The following is a 14274-nucleotide window of genomic DNA, read 5'->3' as shown; positions in this document are numbered from 1 at the left end:
TTCTTGCTCCCCTACAGGGGTAGCGGGGTAGTTCCAACGATAAGGGATATTATGATTTCTGAGTGGTTTTGTTATAGTCATGAGATTGCGTGTCCTTTGCATAGTATGGGCTGAGAGGTCTGCAAAAAATGACAGGCTCTGCATACAATCTGGGAGATTTTCGACTTTCCTTGTCGTATACATCAATTTTTCCTTTACTCTGTAGTAGTGAATCCTAGCTATGGTGTCTCTAGGAAGTTTAGCGGGGATGTGTTGCGGTTTTGGAAGTCTGTGTATGTGGACTGTGACCAGCTCCTCCAAAGGTAGGTCAGGTAGGGATTCTTTCATTATGTTGGTTAAGAATGCCATTAATTCAGACTGTTTAACTGTTTCAGGTATGCCTCTTATTTTAATGTTGTTCCTTCTGGAACGGTCCTCGAGATCAGCAACCTTTGTTTTGAGCCACAGAATGTCATACTCATGTTCATTGTGTGCGTTGACCATGTTATTGAAGGTGTCAGTGAATTCCCCCGTTTTACTTTCTATGTGGGTTACTCTATCACTGACCTCTGCCACTTCTGATTTACACTGTTTCATGAGTTGCAGCATATCTGTATGTATGGCATTTCTAAGGGACACTAGCATGTCTTTAATGTGGAGTCCATCACAGGCTGGTTGTTTGTGGGGAATGCAGCAATGGCGTCCTGAAACTCCAGTGTGTCATCTAGTGTGCTGCCTGTGTCTCTTTCTGCAGCATCTGCAAACTCCTGCATTGTCATCCTCTGCTTTGCTTTAACTGGGCTGCTAGTGCTGGAAGAGGATTGAGATTGAGTTTTATTTTGTTTGGGCCGGGTTGAGTGGTTATTGTCTGTGTCCCAGTGTGAGTCAGTGTCCTGGGTCAGTGACTGGGGAGCTCACTGCATGCCGCTGGCGCCATCTTGGCGCTTCAGGCGGCCTGTGTGGCTGAAAAAGTCTGTCAGCTTACCGGGTGTTTTACCCTCTCTCCTCCTCCTCGACATGCTTTGTTGTTGTGCTGGATGGCCTGGCTGCTGAAACCGCCGTTGTTTGGTGCCCTGTGCCATTGAAATTTAGTCCGGAAGATCTGTGTGGCAGAGAGCTGAGGTCTTATGCGTCCATACTCTTTGTGAGCCAGCTCCGCCCCCCGCCTTAGGATAATTTACTATTGATATGCAACATTCATATATACCAGTATCATTTAAAGACAAACTAATTTGCTGATAAACAAATGTATCGTTGATCCAATTCACACTACCAAAAATTCCTTTATGAATTATATTAATAGTACTGTGAAAAAAACTACCCAGAAATTCATCATTCCTTTTCCAAGTTAATAATGAACTTTGAGGTAAATATATTTCTGTATTACATATCAAATGCAAACTACCTTTGTCTTCAATGATTTTTAAAGATTGTGGAGATATTTTAACTGCTGGAACAATCATATCTACCACAGAAATACTAATTTTAACCCTTATTTGAGTTATTTTTCTTATTACTTTAAAATCCCATGTTCTTGCAATGTCCCCTTTTTCATCTCCTATTATATTTAAATGTTCTGGATCTAATACTTTTACGAAACTTTGAAAAAGGTAATAAAATTGTTCTAAGGGATAAAGTGTTTTCCCAGATCTTGACATATTATTAGTAACATCTCCATACCAAATTGTTGAATCATTACCTTTTACAAATATTGACCAGAGACTCCTTCCCAATATATTACATTAGAAAGTTCTGGTTTTGTTGTTTAGTCTATAAGATGCCTGCATTTTAACGAAATTTGTTTTGGATTCCATTTTAACTTTGATTTCAACATTGTTACTATGAATGAAATACAATTGCATACAATATCCCAGTCCTACGCAGACATATCCAAACAAATCTTTAGCTGTATTGATATCAACATATCTAAAATTATTATTTCTGTCATTTGTATTAAGATCAATATCTTTATCACTTTTGTTCTCTGTATTGATATCAGTGTCTTTATCATTTTTTTTATCTGTATTAATATCAATGTCTCTATCTCTTTTGTTTCTGAATAATGTAATGTCTTTGTTGTGTAAATCTTCAATCCTGTTAACCTCTGCATAGCTGGAACAGTTTGTGATTAGGGATGAGCCGAACACCGCCCTGTTCAGTTCGCACCAGAACATGCGAACAGGAAAAAAGTTCGTTCGAACATGCGAACACCGTTAAAGTCTATGGGACACGAACATGAATAAACAAAAGTGCTAATTTTAAAGGCTTATATGCCAGTTATTGTCATAAAAAGTGTTTGGGGACCTGGGTCCTGCCCCAGGGGACATGGATCAATGCAAAAAAAAGTTTTAAAAACGGCCGTTTTTTCAGGAGCAGTGATTTTAATAATGCTTAAAGTCAAACAATAAAAGTGTAATATCCCTTTAAATTTCGTACCTGGGGGGTGTCTATAGTATGCCTGTAAAGGGGCACATGTTTCCTGTGTTTAGAACAGTCTGACAGCAAAATGACATTTTGAAGGAAAAAACTCATTTAAAACTACCCGCGGCTATTGCATTGCCGACAATACACATAGAAGTTCATTGATAAAAACGGCATGGGAATTCCCCAAAGGGGAACCCCGAACCAAAATTTAAAAAAAAAATGACGTGGGAGTCCTCCTAAATTCCATACCAGGCCCTTCAGGTCTGGTATGGATATTAAGGGGAACCCCGGCCAAAATTTAAAAAAAAAAATGACGTGGGGTTCCCCCTAAATTCCATACCAGACCCTTCAGGTCTGGTATGGATTTTAAGGGGAACCCCGCGCCAAAAAAAAAAAAAAACGGCGTGGGGTCCCCCCAAAAATCCATACCAGACCCTTATCCGAGCACGCAACCTGGCAGGCCGCAGGAAAAGAGGGGGGGACGAGAGTGCGGCCCCCCCTCCCTCCTGAACCATACCAGGCCACATGCCCTCAACATTGGGAGGGTGCTTTGGGGTAGCCCCCCAAAACACCTTGTCCCCATGTTGATGAGGACAAGGGCCTCATCCCCACAACCCTGGCCGGTGGTTGTGGGGGTCTGCGGGCGGGGGGCTTATCGGAATCTGGAAGCCCCCTTTAACAAGGTGACCCCCAGATCCCGGCCCCCCCCCCTGTGTGAAATGGTAAGGGGGTACATAAGTACCCCTACCATTTCACGAAAAAAGTGTCAAAAATGTTAAAAATGACAAGAGACAGTTTTTGACAATTCCTTTATTTAAATGCTTCTTCTTTCTTCTATCTTCCTTCATCTTCTGGTTCTTCTGGTTCTTCTGGCTCTTCTGGTTCTTCCTCCGGCGTTCTCGTCCAGCATCTCCTCTGCGGCGTCTTCTATCTTCTTCTCCTCGGGCCGCTCTGCACCCATGGCATGGGGGGGAGGCTCCCGCTCTTCTCTTCTTCTTTTCTTCTCTTCTTCTCTTCTTCATTTTCTTCTCCGGGCCACTCCGCAATCCATGCTGGCATGGAGGGAGGCTCCCGCTGTGTGATGGCGCTCCTCGTCTGACAGTTCTTAAATAACGGGGGGGGGGGGCCACCCGGTGACCCCGCCCCACTCTGACGCACGGTGACTTGACGGGACTTCCCTGTGACGTCACGGGGAATGCCACAGGGATGTCCCGTCATGTCCCGTGCGTCAGAGGGGGGCGGGGTCACCGGGTGGCCCCGCCCCCCATTATTTAAGAACTGTCAGACGAGGAGCGCCGTCACACAGCGGGAGCCTCCCTCCATGCCAGCATGGCCGTTTTTATCAATGAACTTCTATGTGTATTGTCGGCAATGCAATAGCCGCGGGTAGTTTTAAATGAGTTTTTTCCTTCAAAATGTCATTTTGCTGTCAGACTGTTCTAAACACAGGAAACATGCGCCCCTTTACAGGCATACTATAGACACCCCCCAGGTACGAAATTTAAAGGGATATTACACTTTTATTGATTGACTTTAAGCATTATTAAAATCACTGCTCCTGAAAAAACGGCCGTTTTTAAAACTTTTTTTTGCATTGATCCATGTCCCCTGGGGCAGGACCCAGGTCCCCAAACACTTTTTATGACAATAACTTGCATATTAGCCTTTAAAATTAGCACTTTTGATTTCTCCCATAGACTCCCAAATTGTTCGCTGTTCGGCGAACTTGCGAACAGCCAATGTTCGAGTCGAACATGAGTTCGACTCGAACTCGAAGCTCATCCCTATTTGTGATATATTTTACCACAGATAAAATTGTCACTAGAGAAAAGATGAATCCTGTGATGATGATAAATCTCCTCTCTTTAAAACTTTTCTTTTGTTGTGCTGTCATCTTTTCTTCTTTGTGGAATCCACGATTCCTCCAGGTTAGATTTTTATAATATATTCCTAAAAAAAGGAATGCAGAATCATTATCTCAGCATATACAATTTGCTTTGATCAGTGTGTACCCGCATTTTTTGTTGTCTACATGCATTTTTCACTGAATTGAGAGGTCTTTGGACTTGTACCATTACACCTTGAACATCCAAGATATCAAATGGACCTTCCCAACTACTTTGCCACAGTCCACTTTTCCTGAAACTTTTTATCATAAGCTGACCTCCTTTCTCAAACTTAGAAATATGTGGAGGGGCCATTTTTTGCATACAAGTAGCAGCATGTGGCAAAATACTGTTCAGATTGTCCTGTAACATTCGTAACCATTTTGTTTTCTCTATTGCCTCTCTTTGCGGTGTAGACAAAAAAGGTTCATTGAGAAATACAAGCGCATTTTCCTTCCTGTCATTAATTCAAAAGGAGAATACTTTGTAGCTGAAGAAACTGTACTTCTTACACTCATTAACATAAATGGAACAACAACAAACCTCTTTTTTCTATTTCCTCTGTCTAACAACTTTTTTGCAAATCTAGATTTGATACTCCTATTCATTCTTTTCACAATACCTGCAAACTGTGAATGATATGGTACATTAAATCTCTGTTCTATTCCCAAGATTTTACACATTGCCTGCATGATTTTATATGTAAAATAGGATCCTCTGTTACTACTGAGGTTTGTTGATATACCCCCAAACTGGAAAAACATGATTAATCTACATCCTAGCAGTTGTTAAAGCATCATCTTTGTGTACAGGTAAGATCTTGATCTACTTTGAAAAAATGTCAACCAAAACAAATGCAAATCTGAATCCATTTTTCCCTGATGGTAATGGTCCTATATAATCTATTTGTATAGATGACCAAGGTCCATCTGCTGGAGGAATTCTTTGTAAAGGAGGTTTCTGACCCTTTCGTCTAGGATTTACTTGTGCACAAATTAGACAAGATTTAATTACACCGTCTACAGTCTCTTTCATTTTGTCCCAATAAAATTTCTCTTTAAGAATCTCAAGAAATTTTTGCTTACCAATGTGACCTAAACTGTCATGATTGAATTTAATGAATTCCACCTGTAGGTGTTGTGGTATAACAGGACGCAGAAACCCATCTAAGTCATGACACAAGATCCCGTTTTCACAAACAAAGGAAGATCTTATGTCACCCAGAGAAGAAGAAAAAAGAGACCATTCCCTTTATGTTCCTCTGCAAATGAGGGAATCTATGTGTCTGTTTTCTTCACAGCATTACTGGAAACCAATTCAGGTTGAATCACTAATTTTCCATGCAAAGCCGCTTCCTTTGCTAATGTGTCTGTTGTTCTATTGCCTACAGACAACTCACTATTGTCTTAAACAAAATGTATTCAGCTGCTAATTGAGGAAAAAAAAATAATCCAGAGGATTATCCTTGAAAATACTAAAAATATATCAAGGTCCTTTATTCCAAACATGAAGGACAAATCTCTGAAACTCACAACAAAACCTTATTCATAGCAAAGAAACATTAACCAGTAAATTCTTACCATCCATGCAGTTCACTAAGAATTACTAACATTGTTTCCCCCCCGTGCTATATTCTACACAGTGATGCTTTTTCTGTCTTAATTGACTATTTTCAGTTTTTAATCTCTGCTTTTGGGTCTTAAAAGGGAAACAAGTTTGATTGCTATGGCCTCTATACCTTGAATTGCTCCACCATCTCGCAGAATAAACTTCATAACGTCTTGGTGTAATTTTTGGATAATATGACCTCCTTTGCATATCATTATTAGACATCAAACAAAACCTAGCTATGTGACCCTCTCTTTTGCAAACAATATATTTGAGAGCTGGTCTTCCTGCATAGACCCTTCTCTGAGCATATGGCGATGGAGATTCACATTTCTGCATAACATTGCTATGATTGGAATCAACAAACTTTACACTTTCATTGTCTGAGGAATTACTAACAATGGATTCATCAGAAATCTCCACTGTTTCCATTCCTGAATCAATTTCGCAGTTTCCGCACTTTTATTTAAATATTCCTAATTCAGATCCCCAACATTGATTCCCACCATAGCAGCATCACTAGCACTCGCATCTGATTTTTCTTCATGTTCTAGAGCCTCTATCTGTGCTACGCACTGAGCATGTGCGGAGGACTGAGATTCCTGTAACTCCTTCCTAAGAGATATTATAATATGCTCATTCTCAAACTCTTTCTGAGACAAAAGGGCAATACAACTTTCTCTTTGTTTAAATATTTCCAATAATTTATTAATTTTCTGTTCCAATACACATTTCTCAGTCATTAATTGTTCAATACATAAATTCTCATGCTCGTTGGTATGGATAGGTGACAGTGTCAAAAAAGAGGCACCACCATCCCTGAATAACATATATAGTCAGGAAAGTGATTTAGTGGGATTTTGTTGGTGTCAGGCAAATAGATTTAGACAAACATCAAAATAAAAAATATAAATCACATTTTATTAAACATAAACAAAGTTTAAAAATTATGCTGGCTGTACATAATATAGAACAAACGGCAGTACATATCAGATTTGATAATGAATAAGGGGTCACTCAGCACTAAAATCCCGACATGTTTCGCCCACTGGGGCTTCCTCGGGAGATGTTTGTTGAGGGACCAAAATGGGTATGTGACTGCATAAGATAAAGTACAGTTAAGAGCCATCAAAAACAAAATATAACAAGAAAGGTATGTTTAAGAAAAGATGTCAACAACTGTCCAAAGCCGAATAATTCAACTGCCAACAATTGGATAGTTTCCTGCTGTAGGAGTAGAGCTGGACTATGAGAACGAACACTGCACTGTACTGGAAAAAGTTGGCCTAGATGGGCCCAGATAAGGGCCGTGGGACCAGTGTCTGCCACATGAAAGAAAAGTATGAGTGGGATGATTGTGGGGGAATAGAGAGTAGGGTAGTGACGGGAAATGGGGGGGAAGAAGGAGGGGGAGGAAAGGGGATGGGAAGGGGGGAAGGGGGGAAGGGGGAGGGGAAGGGAGAGGGGATGGAGGCGGGGGGAGAGGGGGAGGGAATGAGGGAAACTATGTATGATAAACCTACTCAACTATCTGAACGTCTTGGCACTAGTGGCCCAGACTCGGGCACCTACACCTTACAGGAACTTCGTGCACTAGACGACCTTATGGAACTTTGGGAGGAGGGCTGCAGTGGGCCTGATACGGAATCTGAGGATACCTCGTTTAAGTTAAAATCTCGTAGTTTTCCACTATTGAACAATAATCCCAATATATGGGCCTTCGTACAACAAACCACACGGGAGATCGAAAAGACCAAATGGCATGAAATTAAATCCCATAACCTTTCACTTCAACAAAAATGTGCATTATCTTCCTTACAAAGTAATTCATCAATAATAATAAAACCAGCCGACAAGGTAATCTGGTAATAATGGATGTCAAATTTTATGAAGCTATGTGCTTAGAGATTTTGCAAAATAAAGATTAGTACAGGCCAATTACCAAAACTGTGATTGATCACTATAATAATGAATATTATAGCATTATCGCAAAAGCCCACCGTCAAGGCATTATTGGTGTCAATACTTGGAATTGCCTCCATGTTAAGAACCCAAAAATCCCAACTTTTTATGCCCTCCCAAAGACCCATAAATCTTTAACATCACCACCGGGCAGACCCATTGTGTCCGGTTGTGAGTGTTTAACCGAAAATGCCAGCAGTCTTATTGACCAATATCTTAATCCACATGTTATGCCACTCACTTCCTACACTAAGGACACAATGGATCTGCTTAAGAGTATCAAAGGGGTAACTCTTCCCCCAAATACATGGCTGGTGACCATTGAGATCGAAAGCCTATACAATACTATCCCGCATGAAAAAGGTTTAGCAGTAATTGAAGGTCAACTAAAGGAAGGAGGCAAATTAGCTAATGATTACAACAAATTTGTCATTGAACTTTTGAGATTCATTCTCACAAGGAACGTATTTGTTTTTGGACTCTCCCACTACCTCCAGGTGTAGGGGATTGTGATGGGGACACGATGTGCCCCATCGTATACCAACCTATACCTGGGGGGGTGGGAGAAGGAACTATTTACCAGGGATGACATGCCCACTTTGTTTGGGCACGTCGCCGCCTGCCACCGATATATTGATGTTTTGGACTGGCACAAGGGATCAATTGGACCTATTTATGACCATCATTGGAAATAATTAATACAACCTCAAGTTCACCATGAACTGGGATCTCACTAAAGTTAATTTCTTAGATCTCGAAATTTTTCTAAATAGTGATGGTTCTCTCTTTTGAAAACCGTCAGCTGCAAATACCAGCTTGCACGTAACTAGTTCTCACCCTGTTCCATTAAAGAGAAGTATACCATACAGCCAATACCTTCATATACGAAGGAACTGTTTTAATGATGAAGACTTTCACAGGGAAGCTTGTAATCTTTATTCCAGACTGCGTAACAGAGGATATGGCCACAGTTGTTTAAAAAAAGCCTTTAACAAAACTCAAAAGCAAAATAGAAATTCTCTGATTTATTCCAATCGAAATAGGGAAGCTAATGAATGCATCAGAATCATCACCCCGCATTGTAGGCAGCATCAATAAATTCGTACAATCCTAAAAAAGTCTTGGCCCTTGCTTTCAGCAGACCCTGTGATCAATAAGTACATTAAATCATATCCGGAAACGCCCCTTTTTTAAGAGGATTCATGACCATGTAGGTCCCATTCCTAAAAGAAAAATGGTAACAGCCATTGGCACACATGTAGGTTTGTACCATAACTTTAACTCTCAAATGATTTCCTTTTCTGCTCTTGATCATCTGCCCCTAAATGCCAGAGGAGGCAGTGTGGATCGTGCTCTATTAGTTAGAAGCCAGATGGATACATAGCCTTAAGGCTATGGTATACCCTGGTATACCCTGACCTCAACGAAGTCAGTTTCAAGCCTTTTTTGTAATTCTATCGTTCACCCTCTTCTAATGGTTGAAACCCCCCCTACCCCTCTGCCTCGTTCCCTCCTTCTTTCCCCCCTTCCCTTTTTTTCCCCCTCCCCCTTCCTCCTTTTATTTTATTTTCTTCTACCTATACTGATTAAATTATGTTTGTTCAATGTATTTATATGTAATATCATTGATTATCCTTTTATATTCACACACTTATTATAGTGCATTATGAACTCTTGTCCATATATTTTTGAAGAATAAAATGTGTGTTTCACATGTTGTATAATTGATACCTATCGACTGTCCATTGCCATACATCTGCCTTCCTATTTACTATTCCCACCATAGTTGCTTTATGTTACTTTTTTATTAGTATCCAATATTCTCATTTTACCAGCGGGGTGACTGGCATTGCGCTGCACATATCCAATTCACTTCGCACTCCTCCCTCATCATTACCCTATGGTTCAACCTATTATCACCATTCCACTGTATCTGTTTAACATTCATGTCACTTCCCTCTTCCCATCTTCGCCTTCACGATCCTGTGAGCAGAGAGGGAAGACAGAGGCACGTCCACTAATTGGGGCATGTCAGCTGCTTGAGCACCCTCCCCTCCCCATCCTCACACAGCTCGTGTTGCTTTATGGGTAATGTAGCTCTTTACCCCTATTTTCACTTGTTCCCGTGCCACTCTCCTGCTTCCCCCACCACATAGGATGCGGGCGAACATGTGATCAGCACGCACGCACATTTAAACACTCCCCACCACACACTATGTTAGATGACGGACGGGCTGCCACTTTGATATATCTCTTTGCACGAGGTAATTTTTTTAATCTACTCTGCCCTTGTCACTCCTCTTAATGAAATTTTGTTTCAATTCCTTTGCTCCATACTTAAACTTCCCTGTTTTTTGATTGACGATGCTAAGTATGCTAACTATTTACTTATCATAAGCACCTGTTACCATCTTTCATTTTTCCCACTTTTTGTTTTGAAAGTGGGTACAGACTATTTGTATAGAGGATTATGGTCCTCTATTGTATGGATGACCAATATATATGCCTTCTAATAGTATTTGTAGGTTTAATTTTTTCCAAATTAACACAAGCTTAATGTATTCTAGTAAAGTTAGTCTGTAAACTAAGGTCCATTTTGTTAGGTAATTACAGCATTTTGTAACTTTATAAACTTGCAGCAGGCCGTGGCCATCTTAAGTGTGGGCATCTGAAGCCAGACTGTATTTCGTCCTGGTTCTCAGCCTTGCAGATCTCGCACATGCTCAGTGCTGCACAGGCAGTGTAATAGGTTTCAAGTCAGGTTTCCATAGCAACGGCAGTGTCAGAGGAAGTTGCCGCCTCTTAGCTATGCAAACCTCTCCTCCCCTCCTCCCTCCAGGAACCAGGAAATATACTGCATGTACAAAAAAACAAAGCCTGGCATATAGAATTTCTCACAAATCCTGCACAATTACCTCCCTCCAGTCTGCATAATTACCCTCCTCCAGTCTGCATAATTACCACCCCCTCCAGTCTGCACAATTACCACCCCCCAGTCTGCACAATTACCACCCCCACAATCTGCACAATTATCACCCCCACAGTCTGCACAATTATCACCCCCCATGCACAATTACCACCCCCCATCTGCACAATTGCCACCCCCATCTGCACAATTACCACCCCATCTGCACAATTACCCCGTATGCACAATTACCACCCCAGTCTGCACAATTACCACCCCCATCTGCACAATTACCCCGTCTGCACAATTCCCCCCCGTCTGCACAATTACCACTCCCATCTGCACAATTACCACCCCCATCTGCACAATTACCCCAGTCTGCACAATTACCACCCCCATCTGCACAATTACCCCATCTGTACAATTACCCCCGTCTGCACAATTACCACCCCTCCAGTCTGCACAATTACCACCCCCATCTGCACAATTACCCCCCCAGTCTGCACAATTACCCCCCAGTCTGCACAATTACCAACCCCTCCAAACTGCACAATTACCCCATCAAAACTGCCCCCATCATATTGCCCATCAAAAACTGCCCCATCATATTGCCACCATCAAAACTGCCCAATCATATTGCCCCATCAAAACGGCCCCCATCAAAATGGCCCCATCATATTGCCACCATTAAAACTGCCCCATCATATTGCCACCATCAAAACAGCCCCCATCAAAACTGCCCCATCATATTGCCCCATCAAAACAGCCCCATTATATTGCCACCATCAAAACTGCCCCATCATTTTGCCTCCATTAAAATGGCCCCCATCAAAACTGCCCCAATCATATTGCCCCCATCAAAACTGCCCCATTGTATTGCTCACATCAAAACTGCCCCATCATATTTCCACCATCAAAAGTGCCCCATCATATTGCCCCATCAAAACGGCCCCCATCAAATTTGCCCCATCATATTGCCCCATCAAAACTGCCTCCATCAAAACTGCCCTATCAAAATTGCCCCATCAAAATGGCCCCCATCAAATTTGCCCCATCATATTTCCCCATCAAAACGGCCCCATCATATTGCCACCATAAAAACTGCCCCATCATATTGCCCCCATCAAACCTGCCCCATCATATTGCCACAATCAAAACTGCCCCATCATATTGCCCCCATCAAAACTGCCCCATCATATTGCCACAATCAAAACTGCCCCATCAAAACTGCCCCATCATATTGCCCCTATTAAAACTGCCCCATCATATTGCCCCATCAAAACTGCCCCCATCAAAACGGCCCCCATCAAATTTGCCCCATCATATTGCCACCATAAAAACTGCCCCATCAAAAGTGCCCCATCATATTGCCACCATCAAAAAGGCCCCTATCAAAACTAACCCCATCATATTGCCCAAATCAAAATGGCCCCCATCAAAACTACCTTATCAAAATTGCCCCCATCAAACTGCCCCCATCAAAAATGCCCCATCATATTGCCCCTATTAAAACTGCCCCATCATATTGCCCCATCAAATATGCCCCATCATATTGCCCCCATCAAAACTGCCCCATCATATTGCCACCATCAAACAGCCCCCATCAAAACTGCCCCCATCATATTGCCTCATCAAAATGGCCCCCATCAAAATTGCCCCCATCAAAACTCCACATCATATTGCCCCCATCAAAACTGCCCCATCATATTGCCCCTATCAAAATTGCCCCATCATATTGCCACCATAAAAACTGCCCCATCAAAACTGCCCCATCATATTGCCACCATAAAAACTGCCCCATCAAAATGGCCCCCATAAAAACGCCCCCATCAAACCTGCCCTATCAAAATGGCCCCAATCAAACTGCCCCCATCAAAATTTCCCCATCAAAACTGCCCCATCATATTGCCCCCATTAAAACTGTCCCATCATATTGCCCCCATCAAAACTGCCCCATCATATTGCCACCATCATAACCGCCCCTTCATATTGCCCCCATTAAAATGCCCCCCATCAAAACTGCCCCCATCTTATTGCCCCCATCAAAACTGCCCCATCATATTGCCCCATCAAAACGGTCCCCATTAAATCTGCTCCATCATATTGCTCCCATCAAAACTGTCCCATCATATTGCCACCATCAAAACTGCCCCATCATATTGCCCCATCATATTGCCACCATCAAAACTGCCCCATCATATTGCCCCCATCAAAACTGCCCCATCATATTGCCCCATCAAAACTGCCACATCATATTGCCACCATTAAAACTGCCCCATCAAAACTGCCCCATCAAAACTGTCCCATCAAAAGTGCCCCATCATATTGCCACCATCAAAAGGGCCCCCATCAAAACTGCCCCCATCATATTGCCTAAATCAAAATGACCCCTATCAAAACTACCCTATCAAAATTGCCCCATCAAACTGCCCCATCAAAATTGCCCCATTAAAACTGCCCCATCATATTGCCCCATCATATTGGCCCCATCTAAACTGCAACATCATATTGCCACCATCAAAACTGCCTCATCATATTGCCCCATCAAAACTGCCAACATCAAAAATGCCCTATCATATTGCCACCATCAAACAGCCCCCATCAAAACTGACCTCATCATATTCCCCCATCAAAACGGCCCCCATCAAAACTGCCCTATCAAACTGCCCCCATCAAAATTGCCCCATCAAAACTGCCCCATCATATTGCCCCCATTAATACTGCCCCATCATATTGTCCCCATCAAAACTGCCCCCTATCAATCTGCCCCATCAAAATTGCCCCATCAAAACTGCCCCATCATATTGCCCCCATTAAAACTGCCCCATATTGCCCCCATCAAAACTGCCCCATCATATTGCCCCCATCAAAACTACCCCATCGTATTGCCCCATCAAAACGGCCCCCATCAAATTTGCCCCAACATATTGCCACCATCAAAACTGCCCCATCAAAATTGCCCCAATCAAATTGCCCCATCAATATACGAGCAGACAAAAGGAAAAATACTTGAAAAGGACATCCATTACAAAAAGAATAGAGGAAAGAAATTCTAACAGAATAAAGGGAAGAAATAAAAAACAAAACAAAAAAACACAAAAAAAACGAAGATTACTAAAAAAATGGACAAAGAAGGAGCAATCAAAGTAAACATATGAGACATCTATATACATAGTGAGCACATTTAGACCTTGTCATATATATATATATATATATATATATATATACTATGTACTATGTACATACAATGGCTTGCGAAAGTTTTCTGCCCCCTTGAACTTTTCAACCTTTTGCCACATTTCAGGCTTCAAACATAAAGATATAAAATTTAAATTTTTTGTGAAGAATCACCAACAAGTGGGACACAATTGTGAAGTGGAATGAAATCTATTGGATATTTTAAACTTTTTTAGCAATTAAAAAACTGAAAAGTGGTGCATGCAAAATTATTCGGCCCCTTTACTTTCAGTGCAGCAAACTCACTCCAGAAGTTCAGCGAGGATCTCTGAA

This window comes from Aquarana catesbeiana, linkage group LG02 (assembly GCF_042186555.1).
Source record: "Aquarana catesbeiana isolate 2022-GZ linkage group LG02, ASM4218655v1, whole genome shotgun sequence".
Classification (NCBI taxonomy): domain Eukaryota; kingdom Metazoa; phylum Chordata; class Amphibia; order Anura; family Ranidae; genus Aquarana; species Aquarana catesbeiana.
The sequence above is the reverse complement of the archived record's forward strand: the minus strand, read 5'-3'. Positions refer to the sequence as shown.